At 38.6% G+C, this 20,613-nt stretch overlaps 1 protein-coding gene across 4 annotated transcripts in view; it reads left to right on the top strand.

Moving 5' to 3' along the window:
- The window catches only part of C1QTNF7 (C1q and TNF related 7), a 138,727-nt gene that overhangs the window by 83,377 nt on the left and 34,737 nt on the right, over nt 1-20,613 (top strand). Inside the window, exon 1 of one of the 4 annotated variants that reach the window (XM_067735561.1) lies at nt 54-137. The exons of the other annotated variants lie outside the window; for them this stretch is intronic. The gene's annotated coding sequence lies outside the window, so the exon portion shown is untranslated. Of the gene's footprint in view, nt 1-53; nt 138-20,613 lie in introns of those variants that run through there. 4 annotated transcript variants of the gene reach the window in all.

The raw sequence follows: 20,613 nt of genomic DNA on the forward strand, positions 1-20,613 counted from the left end.
GACTCTCTAAGGAAATGAACATGTATACTAACTAAAATCATCTTTCATAACATTCAAACAACTGGTGAGTTTCAACCAGCACCTTGGCAACAGTTCATTCATCCTCCACTATTCCAGGGAGACAGCAATTCATTTCAGTAAGAATTCATTTATGTTAATAATTTTTGTTCATTGAGCACTCAACCATGCCAATGTCCTAATATATTTTCTAAACGTATGCTTTCATCCTATTTTATAGAAGGCACACTGAGGTACAGAGAGACTGTCACATTCCCAAGATCACACAGTTAGTAGGTGGTAGAGTTGGGCTTCAAACCATGCTTTCGAGCTTCAGAAATCATGTTAAGAAGCCCAGCCCCAGAGACCCATACTCTGCCTGTTGCCTGGAAATCAGGCAGGGTCTCCCGTTGTCGCTTGTGTTCGTTTTCTGTTGCTGCTATAAGAAATTATCACTAACTTAGTGGCTTAAAACAACACGGTTATTATCCTACAGTTCTGGAGGCCAGAAGTCTGAAATGGGTTCACAGGGCTGTGTTCCTTTTGGAGGCTCTAGAGGAGAAGCTGTTTCCTTGCCTTTTCTATCTTCTCGAGGTCGCCTATACTTCTCATCTCCTGGTCCCCTCCTCCACCTTCAAAACCATTATAGCATCTTCTCCCTCTGATTTTGTTTCCCTCTGCCTCCATCCTCACATCACCTTCTCTCTGTAACTCTGACCCTCCTGCCTCCCCCTTATAAGGACCCTTGCAATGACATCAGTGGCCTACATAGTTAATCCAAGATATTCCTCCCTCTCTCAAGACTCTCAACTTAATCATATCTGCAAAGCCCCTTTGCTATATTCACAGGTTAGGACATGAACATCCTCGGGTGGCCATTATTCACATTATGACCAGTAAAGAAAGCTAAACGACAACTGGAAAAGTCACAAGTGTCCTGCAGAGCTACTTTTCTAGAGATGATACAACAGGGAAAAGCTGTTCAATTTAGGATTCCAGCAATCCCAACAGAACCAGAAATAGGAGATGCAGATAGCGTAAAAAAGAGCAGGTATCACACTACTATATATACAGTAGATAACTAATAAGAGCCTACTGTATAGCATAGGGAACTCTACTCAATACTCTGTAATGACCTATAAGAGTGGATATATGAATATGTATAACTAATTAACTTTGGTGTACAGCAGAAACTAACACAATATTGTAAATCAACTATACTCCAATAAAAAAGAGCAGGTATCTCAGTTTTTGAGCACTGAATATGATCCACGTACTTCACTTACCTTAATGCATTTCATCATCACAACAACCCTGACAGAGAGTATCCTTGTCCCCAAAGCAGAGATGAGAAAAACTGAGGTTCAGAGTAGTTATGTAACTCTCTTGAGGTCACACAGCTAAGAACGCTGATGGGCACCATTCCTTTGATTTGGACCCAGGTGACTCTGACCCCAAAGTCCAGGTGTTGTCCACCCTGTCCAGACAACTGACACCAAAATTGATCTAAATGAACATCACCAGCAATGGGGATCTAACAAAAGGCAGCCTCTGCACACAACCCTTCCATCACCCACTTCCTTATTTATTTGTTTGTCTACGTGTTTATTATCTAATGCTCCATGAAGGTAAGGGTCTTGTTTTTTTCTGATCACTGTCCCCTCAGCTCTGAGAAAGGCCAGGAACATAGAAGACACTAAAGAAATATTTCTGTAATAAATTAATAACAGTCCTTTGACTCAGAGATAACCAATGTGAGCAAACTCAACCACTTACAACATGGAAGGGATGCTAAAAATTAACAAACACCACAATAAGACTTCTCAACAGCCAAAACAAACAACTCTCAATCCAAATTAATGCTCTATCTCTTTGGAAAACCCCTGGAGACATAATGCAGAACATGTGTTCTCTTTCTGAAAAGTGATTTCTAACTAATTTGTTGAGCTCTTTATCACTCTACTTCCTGCTAAAAGGATATATTTCTGTTATAGTTAAAATTTTAAAAGGAGGTCATCCATCTGAAACACAAGATCCAAGGGAGCGAGGTAACTGTACCTCAATGTTATAATATTCAAGAGATACATCAGTAAAGTTACGGCCTCTGTAGATGGAGACAAGATTCAGAGAGACTAACTCATGACATTCCTCAAGCTTACAAGTTGCCAAGCCTCAACCCCAGCACATGTGTGTGCCTCACTCAGCTCCCTGCAGAATGGACCACCTCAGTCTTTAGGTCCCATGCTCTCAAACACACATAACTAGACACAGTGACGCAGACCCAGACTCAAAGAGATGATATTCTTTCATACATAGAAAATTTTGTCTCATGGTCAAGACACGTGCATTCATTTATTTTAAAATTTTGACTCTGCACATAAGTATAATGGCCACTGCTTTTTTTTTGTTTGTTTAGTTTAAAGCAATATTCTTCCTGAATAGCAGAAAATTATCTTCCGTTCCATACCAAGAGACTATATATATAAACATATATATGTACAACACACATATATGTATATATACACCTGTATATGTATATACACAGAGATATAGCATATATGTGCAAATACACCATACATACACATAATATTTAATTAATTTTCAATATGCCAAAGTATTCCTTTGTAGACGTTATTTCATTAATTTCTGATATAGTCAGTTCTTTTTTTTTTCACACACACACACTGTATTTTATTTTTACAAAAGATAAATAAACTGACCAAGCATTGTAAATGGATGACCACAACAAAAGCAACAATGATTGCAATTACCAAACACGAAACACACTCATACTATGTCATAATATTGACATTCAGTCCAGTAATCCTCCACTGTAATAGCTCCTTTACTTTGCAGTGAAAATTGATGTGTATATTTTTTGCCTCTGACTCCTTGTGGGATTTTTTTTTTATTCAAACAGAAAGTCACAAAAATTATAATCATCCTCATCAGTTCACTCAGTCCCATGTAATTAAATTTTTTTATCTTGATCTTTTGTTAGCACTTTTATGAATTCTTCAGTTTTCCATTAGAGCCCTGAAAATGCTTATTCATTCAGTTCAGCAGTATAGTCAGTTACCAGAAACATGTACTTGTCAGAGTCTTTTCCATGAATTCCTTGAAGATGAAACCCTTTTATAGGAACATTTTTGCAAAAGCATCAGAGTACACCCAGAACTCTCTGTAAATGACAAAAGACTTAAAAATGACCACGCTTAACGATTTGATGAAAGTTCATAATAATGCAATTTAGTTATTTCTGAGATATACATTTTAAAAGTAATAATAGAATTATGACTTATAACATTATACCAGAACATATAAGACTTTTAGAAATTTCATGTAATGTCTGAAATATTTATATTAACATATTTCCATACAAATTACCCAAATAAAGTTTAGTATTAGTTGTGTTTTTGTTTGTTTGTTTGTTTATACTGCAGGTTCTTATTAGTCATCCATTTTATACACATCAATGTATACATGTCAATCCCAATCGCCCAATTCAGCACACCACCATCCCCACCCCACCGCGGTTTTCCCCCTTGGTGTCCATACGTTTGTTCTCTACACCTGTGTCTCAACTTCTGCCCTGCAAACTAGTTCATCTGTACCATTTTTCTAGGTTCCACATACATGCGTTAATATAGGATATTTGCTTTTCTCTTTCTGACTTCCTTCACTCTGTATGACAGTCTCTAGATCCATCCATATCTCAACAAATGACTCAATTTCGTTCCTTTTTATGACTGAGTAATATTCCATTCTATATACATACCACAACTTCTTTATCCATTCGTCTGTCAATGGACATTTAGGTTGCTTCCATGACCTGGCTATTGTAAATAGTGCCGCAATGAACATTGTGGTGCATGTGTCTTTTTGAATTATGGTTTTCTCTGGGTATATGCCCAGTACTGGGATTGCTGGATCATATGGTAATTCTATTTTTAGTTTTTTAAGGCACCTCCATACTGTTCTCCATAGTGGCTGTATCAATTTACAATCCCACCAACAGTGCAAGAGGGTTCCCTTTTCTCCATGCCCTCTCCAGCATTTGTTATTTGTAGATTTTCTGATGATGCCCATTCTAACTGGTGTGAGATGATACCTCATTGTAGTTTTGATTTGCGTTTCTCTAATAATTAGTGATGTTGAGCACCTTTTCATGTGCTTCTTGTCCATCTGTATGTCTTCTTTGGAGAAATGTCTATTTAGGTCTTCTATCCATTTTTGGATTGGGTTGTTTGTTTGTTTAATATTGAGCTGCATGAGCTGTTTATATAATTTGGAAGTTAATCCTTTGCCCGTTGATTCATTTGCAAATATTTTCTCCCATTCTGAGGGTTGTCTTTTCATCTTGTTTATGGTTTCCTTTGCTGTGCAAAAGCTTTGAAGTTTTATTAGGTCCCATTTGTTTATTTTTGTTTTTATTTCCATTACTCTAGGAGGTGGATCAAAAAAGATCTTGCTGTGATTTATGTCAAAGAGTGTTCTTCCTATGTTTTCCTCTAAGAGTTTTATTGGCCACTGCTCTTTTGATTCACACTTTGACCTCAAACACATCTCCCTCATGGCAACTGTTCACTTCAAATCTATTTGTCTCTTTCCCCTGGGATGCTATAAGATTCTTCATGGCAGATATGTGGTTTAGTTATCTTTGAATCTCTAACGTTAGTGATTGGCACCTCTCTGTTGGATAAATGAACGAGTCTCTTATTATAAATATAATGCCTGACCATTAAGAATTTCAGAAATAGTGAAAGGTAGAGAGCAACAAATATAGTTCCATGATCATAAAAAAAAAAGGAAAAACAAGAAACATTTTCTTATAGTTCTCTCTGACCTTTTTTTTTTAATGTAGAGTGTTTTTTTCTTTCTTTTTATTTTCTCCTTACAAAATCCTATGCACACATTTCTGTGTTGGGACCTTCTTACTAAGTATTAACATAGCCAATGCTGCATGCCATCTCATACTTCTGAAGCTTGATGAAGATAAAGAATGTTCTAATGATTCTTGAAGACACAAACTAATTTTATGCCATTGGGCACATTATTAACCTCAGCTCTGGTGTGAGCCAAAGAGAATTTCAGCTATGTCCCAACTATTATAAATCAGGCTTCAGTTCCTCAGCTCTGCTGGAAAATCCCTTTGTTTTTCTTCCTTTACCTTTTAGAATCCATGACCAAAATGAAGATGCCTCCATGTCCTATTGGTGTGGTAAGCAGAAACAGCCATTCAGATCTATCCCTAAACCCTCCAGTAGGAGTTTTTTAGTAAAACATGGTGTCGGGCATTTCTGGTTCATTTCTAGTGCTATTCTATTGGGGTTTTTCCTATTAAAACAAACGTTTTCATGAACTCACAAAATGTGTTAGTCATAACCATCACAAAGTTCCAGTCGATGATTAAAAAACAAACTAAGTTTGGGAAAAAATTCAAGATGCCTTCCATACTCCAAACTCGTTCCTAGTAAACAGAGAACAGGGGCCAATGCCTTGAAACCAAACATATTTTTATGAAACCAAACACCATAAAACATGAGTGAGCATACCCTTACATCACTCTGGCCACTAAGATTAATAGACATGCTGAAAGCATTTGCTTCACACTTGCTCAACTGAACAAATACATCTTTTCACAAAACAAATCCAAAATCACAGCCATTCCCAGATGTCTAAAATTCAAGACTCTTTGCTGTCAAATTCATCAATGAGAAAGTGTAGAAGAAGAGAATTTGGGACTTTAACCAAATGTTTAAATCTGGTACCAGGAAGAGAAGGAGCTAAAATTATACATTAAAGAACCAAAAAACAAAAAAAAAAAGAGAGGAGGAAGAGAAAATACACTGAGATAAATATCCACAAATAATCTTTTATATTATCAATGTTTTATTTCTTTTAGAAAAAGGACATTCTTTTCATCTACACAGGATACTGTCCATTGCATAGGTAGAGTGGGTTAGTGTTTATTGACTTTTAAAAACCAAAAGGAATATGCTTATTGTCCCTCATGGAAAACTTAGAAAATGCACTAGAAATTAAAGTAGAAAGTACAAATCACCCATAACCTCCTCACAAGGCAATATAGCCACATTAGTATTTTAGAACTGAGGTGTCTCATCTTCTGATAATATATTATTTTGTAAGGCAAAATGAATGTTCCAACTCTAGAGACAGTATTTGGTAGCCTACTTTCTTCGTTTAAGTAACATATTATAAACACTTGTCTTTGTCATTAAATGTTTTTACAGAACATAGATTTTAATGGCTACAAAGTAGTCCTTTTGTTGATGTGTCATTGACTTAATCAATCTATAACTGTAGAACAGATAAGACCAAAATAAAAAGGCATATTATGCTGTGATCATCATCATTGTACATATAGCTTTGCCTACATTTTTAAAATTTTCTCCAAATTAAATCCTAAGAATAGAACTGTTGAGACAAAGGGTTGCAAAATTTTCAGACTCTTCATATATATTTGTCAATATAAATGTGGTACCACTGAATGACTGTACCGCTTAATATTTGCACAAATAACCTATGAGCACACCTGCCTCTTAGCCGGTTTGAATTCTTTGCATCTTTACCAAACCACTAGGCTATTAAAAATTTGTCTTGTTTTGCTACCATTCACTTATTCATTGAGCAAGTGCTGATCCAACACCTTCTATGTGCCAGGGTCTGCTCTCAGGCTGGAATCACTGCAGTGAAAACAGGTTACTGGCACCAGGCAAACAGGGTTGGAATCCCAGCCCTGTCTTATTCCCTTGTGATCTTGAGCATGTTCCTCATTTGAGCCTCCATTTTCTCAGCTGCAAAACAGAGGTAAATGCAACCCACCCAAGAGGTGACTCTGAAAGTAGGCCATGTTGGCACTTGCACAGTGGTGGGGCCCAGGCAGTGTCCACGGACCTCTCAGTAAGTGTTGGTGCCTGAAACCCACTCCCCTACAAGCCTGAGCACTACCAGCTCTTTTCATGACATTGGATTTGGCTTCGACTGGGGAGATCCAGCCCTCCACTCTGATGTGCCCGGCTGTCTCAGAAAACTCCTCTGCCATTGGAGGGAAGAGAGACTAATTATGGGAAGCTGATCTCTGTGGTTAGGTCTCACTTTGACATTGCATTCATTCTGCGACAGGGACTGTGGCCACAACACACTGTATGAAGTCTCTCCTGTACATTAAAGTCAGAGGCTTTGGTGGAAAGAGAATTATGCTGAAATTTGGCCAACCCTGCCTCTTGCTCGGCTATTGCACTCTGTTTCGTCTTAGCTCCATTTCTCTATATAAAAGAATTTCCAGCGACAACTCAAGTAATGGCAGATTGGGGGTTTTTTTTTTTGCTTCAGATCTTTTATAAAGAAATAAAAAATTTATTTATAAAGAAATAAAAAATTATAGGTTAGCTAAAGCCCCATTTTTAATCCTTTTCTTGTTCCTCAGTTAACTACTACCCTGAAGCTAGTATCAATACATTTCATTCCCATGTATTATTTTTTTATCAAGGTGAAACTTATATGACATAAAATTTACCATCTTAAACAGTTCAGTGACAACTAGTATAATAACAATGTTGTACAGCCATGACCTCTATCTAGGTACCGGAACATTTTCATCACCCCCAGAGAAATCTCTGGACCCATTAAGCAGTCACTTCCCATTCCTGAACCCCAACTCCAACCCTTGGCAATTCCCAATCTGCTTTCTGTCTCTACAGGTTTACTTATTCTGGATATATCATACAAATAGGCTCATACAATATGTGTTCTTTTGTGTCTAGCTTCTTTCAATCAGAATACTGTTCTCAAAGTTCATCCGTATTGTAATACGTATCAGTACTCCATTCCTTCTTATGGCTGAACAATATTACATTGTATGTCTATACTAAATTTGGTTGAGTTTCATTCACACCTACTTGCTGCCTCCTGCACTGGGCCAGGATGTCTAATGCAGTGACGATCCAAGCAAGAATCCTGCTCTCCTAAGAGGCACATCTGGAGGGAGGTGCAGGCAGGAAGCATAGCTAGGTGACCCACACATGGTCTTTGTCACCAGCAGACCTGGATTCCAGCCTCGGCTCTATCCTTCATAGTTACATGAGTGTGAAAAAGGAAATTAACCCTTTATGACTTTGTTTCATCTGTAAAATGAGGATGAAATAGTAACCACCTCATATGGGATTGCTGAGCATAGCACACAAGATGATGTATATAAAACTTTGCTCAGAGACTGGTACACAGTAAATGACCCATTTGACAAATTTTAAAAGCATTTATCAAGCACCTACCAACTGAAAGTCACTGTTCTAGAAGTAGGGGTGCAGCAGCAAGAAAAACAATGAACAACAGATACCTCACAGTCCAGAGAGGAAGCAGAGGAGATAAGGTGGAGATCATTGCCCATGTGACAAGAGGCTGAGAAGAGGGTGAGGTCCCATGGGAACCTAGAGAAGGTGCTGGAGCTAGCTAGTGTTGACAAGTGTGGAAGGAGATTCCCATGGAACACCATCAGAACTTAAACAAAAATATGTTCAAAATATCTCCATCTCTTTATCTCCTGCCACTATAGTGACCAACCATGATCATCTCTTGCCCGCTTGGCTGCATCAGCCTCCCAACTGGTCAGCAACCTCCCCTGCCCAGCCCTCTCTGACGCATTCCCCACAGAGTAGCCAGAGCATCACTTTCAGCATAACAAAGAGCATGGTTTCCCCTGACTGATGGCTCCCATTGCTCTTAGGATAAAAGCCAAATTTTTCAAGCTCTGACATGATGTGACCTTGCCTATTTCTCTGACCTCCTCTCTTACAGGCCACCTTGTCCTGTGAGCTCCAGCCCACTGACCTTTCATTTCCTAAAGCTCCCAAAGCCCTCTCCTGCCACAGGACCTTTACACATGCTGTTCTTCCTTCCAGGGAGGCTCTTCTCCTATCTTTACACAGCTATTTCACCCTCAGGAATCCTGTTAAATGTCCCTTCCTTACAGTGGTCTTCCTAGACTCCTTGAACTGAAGTAGGTCCCCCCTTTTTAATATCTATCACCAGCCTCTCTTCTTTTACTTTGTAGCCCTTGCTGTCTTTAGTGTATGCAGTTACTAAAAGAGACAGTAAAATACAGTGGTTAAGAGTCTAAGACTGTGCGGCCTCAGACAGGAGACTTACCTCTTGTGCCTCAGTTTTGCCATGTATAAAATGAAAATAATGGTCACCGTAACTACCTTCTAAGGTTGTAAGAAGAGGAAGTGACTCAGTGTTGGCCAGTGCCTGGGCAGAGTTGAATATTAATGAAGATATTCTGAATGAGTGTGGGGGTGAACCAGGTAAAGAAGCAGAGAGAAAGATCTTGAAGGTTGAAAGAGAGGAACAACATACAAAGTTGTAGAGATCTAAGAGAATCAAGTGTGTGCAAGGACTAGAGCAGGCTTGTCTAACTGCCACCCTGAGTACATGGCCAGGGACTGGTACCTAGGGGATGCTGGATAAATCTCCATGGAATGAATAAACTGCCTGGAGTTAGCAGAACCAGCTTTCAGCTGGATCTTGAAAAGTGGTGAGTTCTATATAGCCTGAAGGGCAAGGGAAGGCAAGGTTGAAGGACATGACCAGGGCAAATGTCACAGGTAGGTCTGGGTCAGAGTAGTACCTTGAAGGGAGGGCCAGGAGGGCTTGACACCTTGGGTGCGGAAGAGATAGAAATGGATTCTACCTCCCTGGTCACATGATTCCTCCCTGGTCATGTGACTCTTTGAGCAAGGGTCTCTAGGAAGCTTTTTAAGAGCATCCCACACTTCAAAGACCCTATAGAAGAGGAGTCTTGGGGACTGAGGGTCTCTGGTGCCCTTGAGCTCTGGCCATACCAGGGACCAACTGTTCTGTCCCAACACAAAGCTGCCTCTGGTGTCCTGCCAGAGCTGTCTACCTAGGGAAACAATGAGAGGGCTTCAATCTGGGCAGTGTGTCTCATCACCTATATCCAATCTGCCAAGCTGGACTGAGCACCCACTATGTGTCCAGCATGGGACAGGGCTGCAAAATTTCTGTGAAATTACAAATGAACAAGGCTTAGCCCCTGGCTGAGGTTGTGTAGAGAATCTGGGGCCACCCAACCCAGAGAGGGTACAATTATCAACACCACTGTGGAACAAGATTTGATGTGCTCTCCACAAAACACACCTCTGTGATCAAGCATCAGTAGGGGTCAGCTTTGCTGACCTTTAAGATCACCTCCAAATTGGAGTTTCTTGGCTCTGTCTGTGTTCCAGGGACTAGGAGTGCCTGACTGTTAAGGAGCTTACATTCCCTTGCATTTATTTTCATAAAAGGATGGGGCAGTATAAATTCACACCGCATTTTGGAAAGTAGTTTAGCAGCAAGTACCAAGAGAGATATAAAACATACAAGACTTTTGACCTAGTAATTCCATTTCTGGGAATCTATCCTAAGGAAATAATCCTAAATAAGGATGAAGGCTTATGCACAAAAGTTTTCTATATAATCTCATTTATAATAGGAAAAAAATGGAAACAGCTTCATTGTCCAATAAAGAGGGGGTAAAGATTAAATAAATTATGATATAATTTCTTGACAGATATTGTTTGGCAATTGCTTCTTCCAAAGAATAACAGAAGAGAAATGCTTATGATATTATATTAGGTTAAAGAAAAAGCAAACAGATGATCCAGGATTCCCACTTCTGGGTGTATATCCAAAGGAAACGAAAACAGAGTCTCAAAGAGATATCTGCACTCCCATGTTCATTGCAGCACTACTCACAACAGCCAAAATATGGAAACAACCTAAGTGCCCAGAAACAGTTGAATGGATAAAGGTGATATCATATACATAATGAAATATTATTCAGCCATGAGAAAGAAGAAAATCCTGCAATTTGAGATAACAAGGATGGAACTTGAGGGTGTTATGCTAAGCGAAATAAGTCAGAAAAAGAAAAATACTGTGTGATATCACTTATATGTGGAATCCAAAAAAGCTAAACCATAAATACAGAGAGTAAAATGGTGGTTCTCAGGGTCTAGGGGTGGCAGAAGAGGAAAGAGGTTGTTTAAGTGTATAAACCTGCAACCAGTGGACAAATGTAGGTCCTGAAGATCTATTGCACAGTATAGTGAATACAGACAACAATACTGTAATATAATTATCAAAATTGCTAAGAGACTAGATCTTAATTATTCCCACCACAAAAAAAGAAATGAAAATTATGTTACATATTAGAGGGGCTAATTATCACTACAATGGCAATCATATTACAGTGTATAAATATATCAAATCAACATGCTGTACACCTTAAATTTACCCAATGTTATATGACAAATATATTTCAATTAAAGAGTGAAATTGAAAGCAAAGAGAAGAAGGCTCCTTCAAGATGGCAGAGGAGTAAGATGTGGAGGTCAACTTCCTCCCCACAAATACATCAAAACTACATCTACATGTGGAACAACTCCTACTGAACACTAGCAGAAAACCTCAGACTTCCCAAAAGATGCCCTCAGGTGACCTACAAGCAGAGGCGGAGCTGAATCAAAGCTGAACCCCAGGAGATGTGTTAACAAAGAAGAGAAAGGGAAATTTCTCCCAGCAGCCTCAGGAGCAGTGGATTAAATCTCCACAATCAACTTGATGTACCTGGCATTGGTGAAATACCTAAATAGATAACAAATCATCCCAAAATTGAGGCAGGGGACTTTGGGAGCAACGTAGACTTGGGGTGTGCTTTCTACATCTAATTTGTTTCTGGTTTTATGTTTAACTAAGATTAGTATTTAGAGCTTATTATCATTGGTAGATTTGTTCATTGATTGGGTTGCTCTCTTCCTTTTCTTATTTATATTTATTTATTTATTTATTCCTTTTTCTCTTTCTGTGAGTGTGTATACATATGTTTCTTTGTGTGATATTTTCTGTATAGCATTGCTTTTGCCATTTGTCCTAGGGTTCTGACTGTCCATTTTGTTGTTGTTGCTGTTGTTGTTGTTGTTGTTTTAGTATAGGATTTAGTGCCTGTTATCATTGGAGGACTTGTTTTTCAGTTTGGTTGCTCTCTTCTTTCTTTCCCTCTTTCTTTTTTTGTATTACTTTTTTATTTTTAATACTTCTTTTCTATTTTAATTATGTTATTTTATTTATTTATATTTGCTTTCCTTCTTTCTTTCTTTTTCTCCACTTTCTTCTGACCTGTGTGGCTGAAAGGGTCTTGGTGCTCCAGTCAGGTGTCAGACCTGAGCCTCTGAGGTGGGAGAGCCAAGTTCAGGACATTGGTCCACCAGAGACCTCCCGGCCCCATGTAACATCAAATGGAGAAAGCTCTCCCAGAGATCTCCGTCTCAACGCTAAGACTCAGGCCCACTCAACGACCAACAAGCTACACTGCTGGACACCCCATGCAAAACAACTAGCAAGAGAGGAACACAAATCCACCCATTAGCAGAGAGGCTGCCAAAAATCATAATAAGTTCACAGAAACCTGAAAACACACAACTGGACATGGTCCTGCCCACCAGAAAGACAAGATCCAGCCTCATACACCAGAACACAGGCATCAGTCCCCTCTACCAGGAATCCTACACAACGCACTGAAAGAAAAGTACCCACTGGGAGCAGACACCAAAAACAATGGGAACTACAAACCTGCACCCTGCAAAACAGAGACCCCAAACACAGTAAGTTAAGCAAAATAAGATGACAGAGAAACACACAGCAGATGAAGGAGCAAGGTAAAAACCCACCAGACCAAAAAATTGAAGAAGAAATAGGCAGTCTACCTGAAAAAGAGTTCATAATAATGATAGTAAAGATGATCCAAAATCATGGAAATAGAATGGAGAAAATAAAGGAAACTCTTAACAAGGACCTAGAAGAACTGAAGAGCAAACAAACAATGATGAACAACACAATAAATGAAATGAAAAATTCTCTAGAAGGAATCAATAGCAGAATAACTGAGGTACAAGAACAGGTAAGTGACCTGGAAGATAAGATAGGGGAAATAACTACTGCAGAGAAGAATAAAGAAAAAAGAATGAAAAGAATTGAGGAAAATCTCAGAGATCTCTGGTACAACATTAAATACACCAATATTTGAATTATAGGGGTCCCAGAAGAAGAAGAGAAAAAGAAAGGGACTGAGAAAATATTTGAAGAGATTGTAGTTGAAAACTTCCCAAATATGGGTAAGGAAATAGTCAATCAAGTCCAGGAAGCACAGAGAGTCCCATACAGGATAAATCCAATGAGAAACAAGCCAAGACACATATTAATTAAACTATCAAAAATTAAATATAAAGAAAAAATATTAAAAGCAGCAAGGGAAAAATAACAAATAACACACAAGGGAATCCCCATAAGGTTAACAGCTGATCTTTCAGCAGAAATGCTAGAAGCCACAAGGGAGTGGCAGTACATATTTAAAGTGATGAAAGGGAAAAACCCACAACTAAGATAACTGTACCCAGCAAGCATCTCATTCAGATTTAATGGAGAAAGTGAAATCTTTACAGACAAGCAAAAGTTAAGAGAATTCAGCACCACCAAATCAGCTTTACAACAAATGCTAAAGGAACTTCTCTAGGCAGGAAACACAAGAGAAGGAAAAGACCAACAAAAACAAAAACAAAACAATTAAGAAAATGGTAATAGGAACATACATATCAATAGTTACCTTAAGTGTAAATGGATTAAATGCTCCAACCAAAAGACATAGACTGGCTGAATGGTTACAAAAACAAGACCTGGATATATGCTGTCTGGGACACATACAGACTGAAAGTGAGGGGATGGAAAAAGTATTCCATGCAAATGGAAATCAAAGGAAGCCTGGAGTAGCTATCCTCATATCAGACAAAATAGACTTTAAAATAAAGACTACTACAAGAGACAAAGAAGGATACTACATAATGATCAAGGGATCAATCCAAGAAGAAGATATAACAATCGTAAATACTTATGCACCCAACATAGGAGCACCTCAATACATAAGGCAAATGCTAACAGCCATAAAAGGGAAAATTGGCAGTAACACAATAATAGTAGGGGAGTTTAAAACCCCACTTTCACCAATGGAAAGATCATCCAAAATGAAAATAAATGAGGAAACACAAGCTTTAAATGATACATTAAACAAGACAGACTTAATTGATATTTTTAGGACATTTCAACAAAAAACAGCAGATTACAATTTCTTCCCAAGTTCTCATGGAATATTCTCCAGGATAGATAATATCTTGAGTCACAAGTGAAGCCTTGGTAAATTTAAGAAAACTGAAATCATATCAAGTATCCTTTCCAACCACAACACTATGAGACAAGGTATCAATTAGCAGGAGAAACATCTGTAAAATATACAAACACATGGAGGCTCAACAGTACACTACTAAATAACCAAGAGATCACTGAAGAAATCAAAGAGGAAACCAAAAAGTACCTAGAAACAAATGACAAAGAAAACACGACAATCCAAAACCTATGGGATGTGGCAAAAGCATTTCTAAGAGGGAAGTTTATAGCAATACAATCCTACCTCAAGAAACAAGAAAATTCTCAAATAAAAAAACCTAACCTTACACCTAAAGCAGTTAGAGAAAGAAGAATTAAATAAACCCCAAAGTTAGGAGAAGGAAAGAAATCATAAAGATCAGATCAGAAATAAATGAAAAAGAAATGAAGGAAACGATAGCATAGATCAAAAAACTAAAAGCTGGTTCTTTAAGAAAGTAAAAATATTGATAAACCATTAGCCAGACTCATCAAGGAAAAAAGGAGAAGACTCAAATCAACAGAATAAGAAATGAAACAGGAGAAGTAACAAATGACATTGCAGAAATACAAAGGATCATGCGAGATTACTACAAGCAACTATATGCCAATAAAATGGACAACCTGGAAGAAATGGACAAATTCTCAGAAAAACACAACCTTCTGAGACTGAACCAGGAAGAAATAGAAAATATAAACAGACGATCACAAAAACTGAAATTGAAACTGTGATTAAAAATCTTCCAACAAACAAAAGCCCAGGACCAGATGCCTTCACAGGCGAATTCTATCAAACATTTAGAGAAGTTTGAAAACATTATCATTTTCAAACTCTTCCAAAATATAACAGAGGGAGGAACACTCCCAAACTCATACTACCAGGCCACCATCACCCTGAACCAAAACCAGACAAAGATGCCAAAAAAGAAAACTACAAGCCAATATCCCTAATGAACATAGATGCAGAAATCCTCAACAAAATACTAGCAAACAGAATCCAACAGCATATTAAAAGGATCATACACCATAATCATGTGTGGTTTATGCCAGGAATGAAAGGATTCTTCAATATATGCAAATCAATCAATGTGATAAACCATATTAAAAAACTGAACGAGAGGGCTTACCTGGTGGTGCAGTGGCTGAGAGTCCGCCTGCCGATGCAGGGGACATGGGTTCATGCCCCGGTCTTGGAAGATCCCACATGCCATGGAGTGGCTAGGCCCATGAGCCATGGCCACTGAGCCTGCGCATCCGGAGCCTGCGCTCTGCAATGGGAGAGGCCACAACAGTGAGAGGCCTGCATACCACAAAACAATAAAAATAAAAACTGAAGGAGAAAAACCATATGATGATCTCATTAGTTGCAGAAAAAGCTTTTGACAAAATTCAACACTCATTTATGATAAAAAAAAAAAAACCTACAGAAAGTAGGCAGAGAGGATAATACTTACCTCAACATAATACAGGCCATATGTGACAAACCCACAGCCAACATCATTCTCAATGAGGAATAATTGAAACCATTTCCCATAAGATCAGGAACAAGACAAGGATGCCCACTCTCACCACTATTATTCAACATAATTTTGGAAGTTTTAGCCACAGCAATCAGAAGAAAAAGAAATAAAAGAATCCAAATCAGAAAAGAAGCAGTAAAGCTGTCACTGTTTGCAGATGACATGATGCTATACATAGAGAATCCTAAGGATGCTATGAGAAAACTAGAGCCAATCAATGAATTTGGTAAAGTAGCAGGATACAAAGTTAATGCACAGAAATCTCTTGCATTCCTATACAATAATGATGAAAAATATGAAACGGAAATTAAGCAAACACTCCCATTTACCATTGCAACCAAAAGAATAAAATACCTAGGAAAAACCCACCTAAGGAGACAAAAGACATGTATGCAGAAAACTATAAGACACTGATGAAAGAAATTAAAGATGATACAAACAGATGGAGAGATATACCATGTTCTTGGATTGGAAGAATCAACATTGTGAAAATGACTCTACTACCCAAAGCAATCTACAGAATCAATGCAATCCCTATCAAACTACCACTGGCATTTTTCACAGAACTAGAACCAAAAATTTCACAATTTGTATAGAAACACAAAAGACCCCAAATAGCCAAAGCAATCTTGAGAAAGAAAAATGGAGCTGGAGGAATCAAGTTCCCTGACTTCACACTACACTACAAAGCTACAGTAATCAAGACAGTATGGTACTGGCACAAAAACAGCAATATAGATCATGGAACAGGATGGAAAGCCCAGAGATAAACCCATTCGCATATGGTCACCTTATCTTTGATAAAGGAAACAAGAATATACAATGGGGAAAAGACAGACTCTTCAATAAATGGTGCTGGGAAAACTGGACAGCTACATGTAAAAGATTGAAATTAGAACACTCGTTAACACTATATACAAAATAAACTCAAAATGGATTAAAGACCTAAAGGTAAGACCAGACTCTATAAAACTCTTAGAGGAAAACATAGGTAGAACATTCCATGACATTAATCATGGCAAGATTCTTTATGACCCACCTCCTAGAAAAATAGAAATAAAAACAAAAATAAACAAATGGAAACTAATGAAACTTAAAAGCTTTTGTACAACAAAGGAAACCATAAACAAGACGAAATAACAACCCTCACAATGGGAGAAAATATTTGCAAACGAAGCAACTGACAGAGAATTAATCTCCAAAATGTACAATCAGCTCATGCAGCTCAATATCAGAAAAACAAACGACCCAATCCAAAAATGGGCAGAAGATCTAAGTAGACATTTCTCCAAAGAAGATCTACAGGTTGCCAACAAACACATGAAAGGATGCTCAACATGACTAATCATTAGAGAAATGCAAATCAAAACTACAATGAGGTATCACCTCGCATCAGTCAGAATGGCCATCATCAAAAAATGTACAAACAATAAATGCTGGAGAGGGTGTGGAGAAAAGGGAACCCTCTTGCACTCTTGGTGGAAATGTAAATTGATACAGCCACTATGGAGAACAGTACAGAAGTTCCTCAAAAAGCTAAAAATAGCACTACCACATGACCCAGCAAATCCCACTACTGGGCATATACCCTGAGAAAACCATAATTTGAAAAGAGTCATGTACCACAATTTTCATTGCAGCTCTATTTACAATAGCCAGGACATGGAAGCAACCTACGTGACCATCAAGAGATGAATGGATAAAGAATATATGGCACATATATACAATGGAATATTACTCAGCCATGAAAAGAAATGAAATTGAGTTATTTGTAGTGAGGTGGATTGAGCTAGAGACTGTCATACAGAGTGAAGTAAGTCAGAAAGAGAAAAACAAATACCATATGCTAACACATATATATGGAATCTAAAAAAGAAAAAAAATGGTTCTGAAGAACCTAAAGGCAGGACAGGAATAAAGACGCAGACGTAGGGAATGGACTTGAGGATACGGGGAGGGGGAAGGGTAAGCTGGGATGAAGTGAGAGAGTGGCATGGACATATATATACTACTAAATGTAAAATAGATAGCTAGTGGGAAGCAGCCGCATAGCACAGGGTGATCAGCTCAGTGCTTTTTGTCCACCTAGAGGGGTGGGATAAGGAGGGTGGGAGGGAAATGCAAGAGGGAGGAGATATGGGGATGTATGTATATGTATAGCTGTTTCACTTTGTTATACATGAGACACTAACACACCAGTGTAAAGCAATTATAGGCCAATAAAGATGTTAAAAACAAAAACGAAATGTTAGAATACAAACATGCAAGAAATCTGCTGTAAAATAGAACAATGAGAGGATAAAAAAAAAGCAAACAGCAACAGTGTATGGGCAATATTACAAATCTTTGAACAAAAGATCTATGAACAGACACACATATAGAACAATAAAAAAACAAACATTTTTAATAAGTAGGTAATAATACCTACTTCACTAGGTGTCAGGATTACTGTGGCTAGCATAGAGTAGGTGCTTAATAAATGGATGATATTATTTGCTGCCTTCAAGTTAGGAATCCCAATAAATGGTGTTGACTCTTGGCCCCTTGAGGAACTTCCTCTGGGCTGCCAGGGGAAACCCTTCAGATAGGTCCCTTGTCCTGACCACTGGCTAATGTCCTGAGAGGCCAGATATGTACGTCTCAGTGACCACAACTGCCCATAGAAAAAGAGCACCCCTGTGTAACCAGCTGCACAGGACAGCAGGTGTTTTTGGCTTCCAAGTTGCCCCAGAATCCAAGACCAAGGTGGATCTCACCATTTCAACCAATGGCACTGACGTACTAGAAAATAATCCCACTTTCCATTTGCACCTTCTGTGATTTTCCCTGGTATTTGTCACATGGCCAAGTTCTGCGTAATGGATGCCTTTGAGCTCATTCTTTATTACTCTTAACAAACTGGAGGATATTGTTAGCTGGCCGCAAGTGCTGCCTACTTCCTCTCCAGGCAAGGAGATGAGATCTCAGGTCCCCCTTCCCTTTTAACTCCTCTCTTTCCTGTCTTGTGAGGGTCCCAGGAGAACTGCTCCCAGGGCCAGGGATATAACCCCAATGAGCCACTCTAAAGCCAGAGTTGACCAGCTGACCTCAGAGGGCCCTCCTTCCTTTTTGCTTTGCCTCAAATCAGCCTGCTGGGCTCCAGCAAAGTGAAACTCCACACAGAATTTCTTGATTCCTCAAGTTCCATCCGTGGTCTAGCTGGATATCTTAGGAGAAGCAGTTATTGTGGAAACTTGGGACCTAAGAACACCCTGCTTGAAACCAAACACTTCATACCTTGATTCCAACAATTACCAACTGGGTGACTTCGGAGAAGTCCCTTACCCACCTAAAGCTGTAGCTTATGTAGATACGCAGTGGGAATAATAATATCCATTCAGCGTTCATTTGTTGAGGTCCTCCTCTGATCCATGCACTTTTCTGGGAAGGAACAAGTCCTTGATTGTTGTCCTCAGGGAGCTCAGAATGTGGCATACCAACCTCATGCAACTGTTAGGAAGATAAAATAAACGTTAGGTGCTGGGACCGTGCTGGGCATGTAGTAAGCGTGAAACACCAGTTAGCTCTCGTCTTTGTTATTAGCACTATTATGATTATCAGCATTGCTGTGAATGCTTTCATTCTTTTACAATCCAGTTCAAGATTCAGACACTCAAAACGTTTTCAAACCAGGCTTCTAGCTCTCATCAACACTTTAACATGGGAACTACCAATGAATGAGGTCTGAGTTCAATTAATATTGGTTTATTTATTTATCCATCCTGGAAAATAGTAGACGTTCAACACATGTTTGTTTACTGTGTCTTTCATGCCTTTGTAGATTTTTTTTTCTTTAGGTCATAAAATCACAGGGTAGTTTGAATTATTGGAATGGTTTTAAATAGGAGAATGCTATTCTTCTTTCATTTAATCAATATTTATTTATCAAATGCTCATTGTTTGAGTTCACTTTAGCAGCAGACTAGACGTTGGACTTGAAGGCAAAAAACCACAATGACAGAGAGAGCCATTGAAAGCCTGTTGCAAGAGGTCAGGTATGAGACATCCAGGCCTAAACTGAGGAAAGTAGGAAAGTAGGAGAGTTATTTACTTGGCTGTTCATACACACCCGTTGTGTTTACTTCCAGAACCCAATCCTCGTTGTCGACTGCTTTTCATGGTCTTATTTGGGCATCTAATTAGAATTAGTCATTATATCAACTGGCATATATTAAGAAATTCTAGATTTTAGGCCTTGGCTATAAGTGGGTGATACAAAGATGAATAAGACAGGGTTCTTGCCCCAAAGGAGCACACTGTAAGGTGCACATTCTTATCCCTGAGTTTATATCAAGTGTAACTCAGGTATAAAAGACTAGCTTCCCCCTACAGACTGCAACCCCTTAAAAGTAGGAGTTGGCTTTCCCACACTTATTGGGGGCCTCAATAAACAATACCCCTGCTTCTCTACCAGATTTTATGCAAATTGAGAAATAAAACAAAGCAGTTTGCATCCGTATTGTGGAAATAAATGAAGACCAACTAAATGAGAACAAGAAAAGGCTATTTATTCAGAGCTGGCTATAGCAAGGGAGTCAGCCACCAACACTTGCATTTTGGCAGAGATTCAAAAACAGGCAGAGGAGTGGGAAAGCTTTATAGTGGAAGACAGAGAAGGTTTCAGGTATGCCCTGACTGGAGGGAATTTTCATAGGAAAGCTGTATGTGGGATAACCAGACAAGGGTCATCCTATGTGATTGATTGGGGTGTATATTTGGCTTTCTTTGGTTGGACTTACACTGGAAGTGGAGACAAAAATTAGGGAAGCTGTCAGTTATT

The sequence above is a fragment of the Pseudorca crassidens genome, chromosome 4 (assembly GCF_039906515.1).
Source record: "Pseudorca crassidens isolate mPseCra1 chromosome 4, mPseCra1.hap1, whole genome shotgun sequence".
NCBI lineage: Eukaryota > Metazoa > Chordata > Mammalia > Artiodactyla > Delphinidae > Pseudorca > Pseudorca crassidens.